We start from the raw sequence: 7,310 nt of genomic DNA, 5'->3' as shown, positions 1-7,310 counted from the left end.
GCAGGAATACCATCGGGACCCGGCACTGAGGATGGTTTAAGGTTACCTAACGCACGTAAAACAGAAGCAGTGCTTACAGAAACAAATTCAACATTCAGAACATTGAGAGGGGTGAATGAAAGACTGGCCTCAAAGCTTGCAGAGTTATTTAAACCATTTTCATAGACACTCGAGAAATGATCAGCAAAAAGCGAACGAATGTCATTCGGGCACGTAGCAAGCACATCACCAAGTGACATACTAGTAGGGAAGCGAGATTGAAGACGCAAAACATATAATTTATGGCGATATCTGTTATATGATCTGTAAGCGGATGCTGCATATTTAAATAACTTACGCGTGTACGGTGAACGCCAAGTCCGGTAAGCACGTGTAGCCCGATTTCGATCCCTAAGCAGAGAGCACAGATGGCGGTCGGACCATGCAGGGGAGGGAGGTGGTCTGAAGAGAGGAGAACAGGAGTTTAAGGAAGTGATAAGGATAGCATTGAACTGTGTTATAGCCTCATTGATGGACGTACATTCAAACAAAAATGACCAATCAATAGAGGACAAAATTACACGCAGCCTAGCATAGTCAGCCTTCTTATAATTATAAATAGGACTAAGATTAACACTTTGCACAGAAACAGGTAAGTTGGCAGTGGATAGATATTCAATTTCAAAAACAAACGGAGGATGGTGGTCATCAATTTTTACAAGAGGAAGATCTGCCTCATAAACGGAACACGGCGTGAAGTTAAGAGAAAACAATAGTATAAGGTCAAGCACACGACCATTATGGTTTGGAATATTGTTTAGTTGACAAAATTCCATAACGTTGAATAAATCGACAAAAGATGCATGACATACACTCATAAAAATGTTTGCCGAATCTCGGTTAATTTTTGCCGAGATCCGCACAACTGACATCTCGGCAAATATTTCGGTTAAATTTCGGTTGCCGAAATTTCGGTTTGTTTTGACGTTTTCGTTTAACCGAGATTTTCGGTTGTGGTTAACTGAGATTTCGGCAAAAAATAAAAACAATCATTTTGGAATGCCAGTCCTTTTTTATTTGCATAAAAAATTGTTTAAATAATTGGATTGGATGTTCAATAAGAAAAAAAAACGCTATTATACCTTTTTGAAGTGGGTTAATTATTTCCGATGAAAGTTCTAATATTTCATAGTAAAATCTTATATTGATTATATCAGATGAATTCATATTATTATTCATATTCATATTATTAATCACTAGAATTTTGCTTTTCACCTGGCTATTCAAAAGCAGGTGCGCTTTTTAAATAAGGAGAATGTAAATAAATTCTTTTATAAACTTGATTTTAAAACAGCTGGTTTAAAAACTTATTACTAGTTGCACTGAGTGCTCCAAGTTTGAAGCATGAAGCATGAAAAAATGAAAAGAAAAGTTTGTCAGCCGCATAGCATTTTACTTTGAAAACTGTAAAGGCTTGACAGTTTTCAAAGTAAAATGCTATGCGGCTGACAAACTTTTCTTTTCATTTTTTCATGCTTCAAAGAACGATGAATGCACGAATCAAATTGTTTCCTACATGAATCGTACTGTTTTTCCACACCACGTAGCATTCGCTGAGTTCAAACATTTTTTCAACAATTATAAAGCGCGGGACATCAGGCGTCGGAAATGAAGTCTCCAACTAAAAAAAGAAGAAAAAACATAAAATAGAGGATTAAACATCGTCTCTAAGCACGAGGTCTGTGAGAAAAATGTGAGGTTAATGTGATTATTAGAATTGCAACATTTGCAATTGTTAGCTGTAATAGAAACTCTTGTTGAATCCTCGTAACTTACATCAATCCAATCGATTATTCCGTGAAGTGGATTTAATGTACGCGCATCATTCTCTTTGTAGTCTTCTTTGCGGGTTCGCTTGGCTTCTCTTATAGTATTTTTTTCTCGTACCAGACACAGTGACTAAATCAGGTCATTTTGTATGTACCTGTAATCTATTCGATATTTTTCCAATATTTTCTGTTGGATTACATTCCACATGTCTTCGAATTTAGCAGCAGTAGGATTCATCAATTCGAATTCTGAAGATATCTGAAAAATGAAGAATTGAGCTACAAATGTATCCCTACTTTCATCGAGATAGAAGATAATCGACATTCCAATTCTCCTCCGAAGGCTGAAGCCGCAGAACAGTCGGTCATAAATTGGGAAAAAATCCCTCTGGCACGCTTTTCGTGCCGGTAAGCCAGTGTTTGTTTCCATAAATATTTTATGTTTTCCATAGAATTTTCCAAGGGAACAATAGTTTCTAACTCGTACACCTGTGAAAAAGGTTAAAATCAATTTTATAAGTAAGTTAAAGTATAAGAAACTTCATATGTGATGCTACCAAATCATCAATATTTTCTCCACGTTCGTCCTTCGTTATTATTTTTGAAGAAGATGGAGTCGCTTCATCGTGTCTTGATCGGTAGAACACTCGACTACAGGATCTTTTTGCAAGGGTTTCCATTCTATAATGAATAGAACCAGCATGCCGTCCTGCTCCTCGTCCACCTTTATGAAACCACGCTGCCTGTAAAATATTCGAAATTTGACTAAAATTCGTGTTGTTCTGTTTTTAAGTGTTCTGTTTGCTCAAATATTTTCCAGTGAATTGACAAATGATTTGAATTGCGTTCGAATCTCGTGTGACATACTGTGATTAAGCTGTTAGTATGTTCTAATCACCAGCAGATATGTTTGGATTTACACAGTTATATTGTACATAATTCAATCGAAGTGATTGCGAATACATCCTAGCAGCATTCAGAACAGACAGCACGAAATTCAAAACAAAAGTGTTACGTTCTAAAACATATACACTGTTAACGACAGCATCACCATGTGTAATGGTGGTAATAAATAATAAAAAAATAATAAAAATAATTTACTTACATAGGGTACATCTGAAACGTTCGAGGCCAGAATGGGATAAGTTTGAATTAATGATTTTGCAAGCATTACTTTTTTTCCGTTTGTGACGCCTGAAATATATGAAAGTAGTAGATCAACTCACATTTTTCCTTATTTTTTACAATACTTACACGCCGTAATTGTCCGCTAGCCAATCGCAAATTGTTCGATTTATTTTTTTGTTGGTGACCTCGTCGAGTTTAATTCCTTCTGTCAATGTTTCATGGATTTGTTTGCCTTCATCACTTTGCAGAAGGAGTAGGCTAACGTCAATTTCCTTTAAAAAAAAAGTTACTTCTTTGTATGTACAACACGCCGTAGCAATAATACTCACCTTGTCAAAATTGTGCATCTTAAAAGTTGAACTTAAGCTTCTGGTTGGTACTTCACTTCTCTGCGTTTCTTCCATAAATTCATTGGGAGTCTTTGTAATGTCAATTGTAACTCCATACTGTTTTTGATATTTTTGAATTATTTTTATCATTTTTGTCGTTAACTGTAGTCTAGTGAAATCATTGTTGTCCAGGGATAAGAAGGTGTCCAAGTCCGTTATTTCTTCTTTTACTATAAGAAATGTTTAATCAGTTTCAACCTATCTTTCCTATTTTCCAATTTAACCTATTAAGTATGTAATATAATATTACGCTTGTCAATAATCCTGGCAATAGTTCCTTCGGGAGACATATTTTTTATCACTTCCAAATGGTGACCAGAAGGCAAAGGTAGTATGCGAATGGATTTCTTCAAACGAAACAAATATTTCAGTTGATCCTACTGCAACTTCGTACGCTTCTAGACAATCATTATATCCGTTAGTTTTGCATAATTTAATCAGCAAAAACATAGCATTGTTCATAACCACTATCTCGACAATAATACCATACGACGGATAATATTCATTTTCGTGGTTTTTTATGCACACTAGCAAGTTTTTTCTGAAGTCGATCCCATTTACTGTTGCTTTGTTGGGTACAAAAACATGTGGAACACACAAATCTATGAAGCAAACACTGTTACAATGTTCTCGCTTAACTAAGTTTCCTCCGTAATATGTAATATTATCAGTAAATGGATTATCTAGTATATCTATGGCCATTGTAAAGCATTGTCGTTGTGCTAAGCTTTTGCAAATATTTTTAAAATTTCTGCAATTTGATGATTGATTTTTGTTTGGTTTGTTCTTTTGCTCGAACACTAAACAATTATACTGTTTCATATTTCCGCTCTTTTTAATACACTGGATGTAATGGTCAAGGTGGTGATTTTTGTTGAGTCTTCGTTGAAATTTATTGTAAAATGACTCCTCATACAACCGAATAAGTTCTTCTAATGATACTAACATATGGTCAGATATTATTGTAGACATCAAAATACGAGTTATAGGGTAAACGTACCTATAGTGGTGGTAGTACCAATAGTGGTGGTATTGCACTAAAATGCGTCTCATACGATAAATTAACAGTAGTTAAGTTATTTATGATAGCGTGAAATGTTCTCTAGCCTTTAACAAAGGATTTAAAAATGAGATGGGGCCATTCCGTTTCTTAGTGACCGAAAAATCCATTATTTTGTAAAAGGTATCAACATTTTTTCAAAATCCTTAGGATTTCATAACAATGCTCATATTTTTGTTAACGTTCTAAATGACCACATAACAACGCAATTATTATTTTTTTAACATAATTGTTATCAAATGACATTGTTTTTGTTGACATGGGTTGACGACAGGTGTTATTCAGTACTTCAGTCAATATTTTCATCAACCAAATTCATACATTTTTTACGATCAAATTACGAAAGATATCATTATTATGGCAGTCATCCATGCTATTCATACGAAAACAGCCTCAAAACTAAGTTATATTGATATTATACACTGTTTTGAGGCATCTTTGTTTACCAGCACTATAGGAACACAATACGACGACTATAGGAACCATACCACCATTATAGGTACAACGAAGCAATCACAAAAATATGTTTTTTTTTCTTAGATTCGATGTGTTTTATGGTAAAAATGGTTTTGATTGCGAAGATAAAACATATTCCAACTGTTATGTGTTGAAATATTCAGAAATTGTCGTTTCTGACACTTTAAATCCATTAAAATACATCTGTACCACCACAAATTGCACCACTATTGGTACATTTACCCTATTCAACAAATGACCGATCATACGCATATACTCGCAATTAGCGGGAACTTTGTCAGCAAACAAAAAAGGAAAAGAACGTAGTAGTAGCAGGTTTTGTGATGCAGTCTGTTTGAGTTTGTAACTACTGGGTTTAGATAGCATTTCATCAGTAAAGTTCGCCGATGGTCTATTCTTTTTGTCGATGTATCCATAGGCAAATAAATGTATGCGATGCACTGAAACCCAACGACTTAATTTTGTGATAGTGACCTAGTACTAGCTGTATAGTTATTGGCACCAATCCTTCCGCTATGTCATGCATAGTATCCAAAGCAAAATTTTGTGTAATGTGATAGTATTGAAGCTCATTTAATATGCAATTACCACGTTTCAATCCACAATCTGAAGGCTTCATAGCTCCTGAAATAACTTTCTCCAAGTTGAATTCATACCACTCTTTCGTACGCATGGGAAAATTTTGGAACGGATTCTGGTGAAATGCTGGTCTTGGTATAGTGCAAAGTCTGCAAAAGAACTTTGCCATGGGTCCCTGTAGTCCGAAAACCTCATGTACAGCCAGTGTATCACCGCAGAACATCGTTACCACTGCTCGTATGGTATATTTTTCTGTTCCGTAGAAAACGTCTACTCCGTGTTCCAGTTTTCGGAGGTCATGAATTAGAGGTTCCAAGATCTTGTTAAAGCCATGCTTTTTGGAGTCTATAGAAGTGCAATAGATCAGTGGAAATATTGTTTTCGGAGAACTATTCCACCTGCTTGGAAAATTTTCTATTTTAAAATCGAACACCGATACTTTGTTAATACCTGCTCTAGAGCTCAGTGCATTTCCGAGTTCCACGTCGTCTTGATAAAGGTTTATTCGTATGGCGTCGGGGAATTTTTTAAAATATTCACTGTTTTGGTATGTTTCTCCTGATCGGAAACTAGAGTATTCTTTGAGGGTTGGGAATGGCGGCAAATTATCTGTCATTAATTCTCTGTTTTGGGGATTTCTGAAAATTAGCTTCAAGGTCTCAGTGATGGGTATATACATGAAGGTTTCGTTAACTATTACTTTTGTTGGTATACCATCAATATGCCGAATATCTTCTCTTGTTTGAAGCAATTTTTCTACTGGTCTTGGAATACTAACTGCCAAATTGTTTAAAAACTGTGTTTGTTTTGAACGCGTTGAAACTTCCGAAAACAAATCTTCCACGTGGAACTTGTTTAAAAAGTTTATAGTTTCTGGAGCAGCTAAATCAATTTTACGTTCCGTTAAAAATGACTTTGTTCTTTCTTCGAAGTAAACACCAAGCATTTTTACTAGGTGTTCGCAAAGTTTTATCATTTGCAAAATTTTGGTTTGAGGAAGCGAAACATCTGCCGTCAATCTGCAAATACCCAGAGCGACGCTTTTTTTAATTTGTCCCAAAGTGATTGTTTCTTCAAAAAATGCAAAATTTTCTTCAGTTGCCGGAAATGAATTGGTGTCAAAATCAGTTTCCATATCAATGTGGTTTGATTTTTTTGTTACGGGTTCGTCTGAGATCTCATTGAGCCTTTCTCCGATAGCTCTTTTAGCACCGGGTGTTTTGGGCGAACGTGGGTGTTGTTGCAATATGTGCCTTTTTAATGATTTGAAATGGTTATATGTCGATCGACATTTTGGTACCATACAATCATAAAACACACGATCTGGATCAAAGTGCTGATGCCGAATATGTGCATTAGTATGATGCTGAAGTTCTTCTACATAGCCAAACACTTTCTCCCCACAGAAGACCAGGTACCGGAAGCTAAAATGAAAATCATTTGTGATTCAAAGATACTTACGGAACACTTCGTATATTCTTACATCTTCTTCCTGCAGAATGTTCAGAATCTCATTTATTTTCGCTTTTATCGCACTTCAAATCACAAAACCACTCCAAAATTGTTTCGTTTCACTAGCACGCTGTAAATACAAAGGCGAATGACAGACCGAAAACCGAGTCATGGCTAGCAAGATGGTTGAAACGTATTAAACCGATATCTCGGTTATTTTGACAGATGAGCTCGGTGACAGCTGTGTTAACGTATGCGCTCGGCATGCAGTGTTGCCGAGATTCGGTTAAAATATATATTTAACTGATATGTCAGTATTTTATGGTACTGATTTTCAGCTACTGGGATTTTCCAACCCAGTTATTACAGTTACCCAGTTATTATCAGCTAGAAATGAAAGAGCTGACATATTTCGGC

The sequence above is a fragment of the Anopheles arabiensis genome, chromosome X, assembly GCF_016920715.1.
Source record: "Anopheles arabiensis isolate DONGOLA chromosome X, AaraD3, whole genome shotgun sequence".
In the NCBI taxonomy this organism is placed as follows: Eukaryota; Metazoa; Arthropoda; class Insecta; order Diptera; family Culicidae; genus Anopheles; species Anopheles arabiensis.
The sequence above is the reverse complement of the archived record's forward strand: the minus strand, read 5'-3'. Positions refer to the sequence as shown.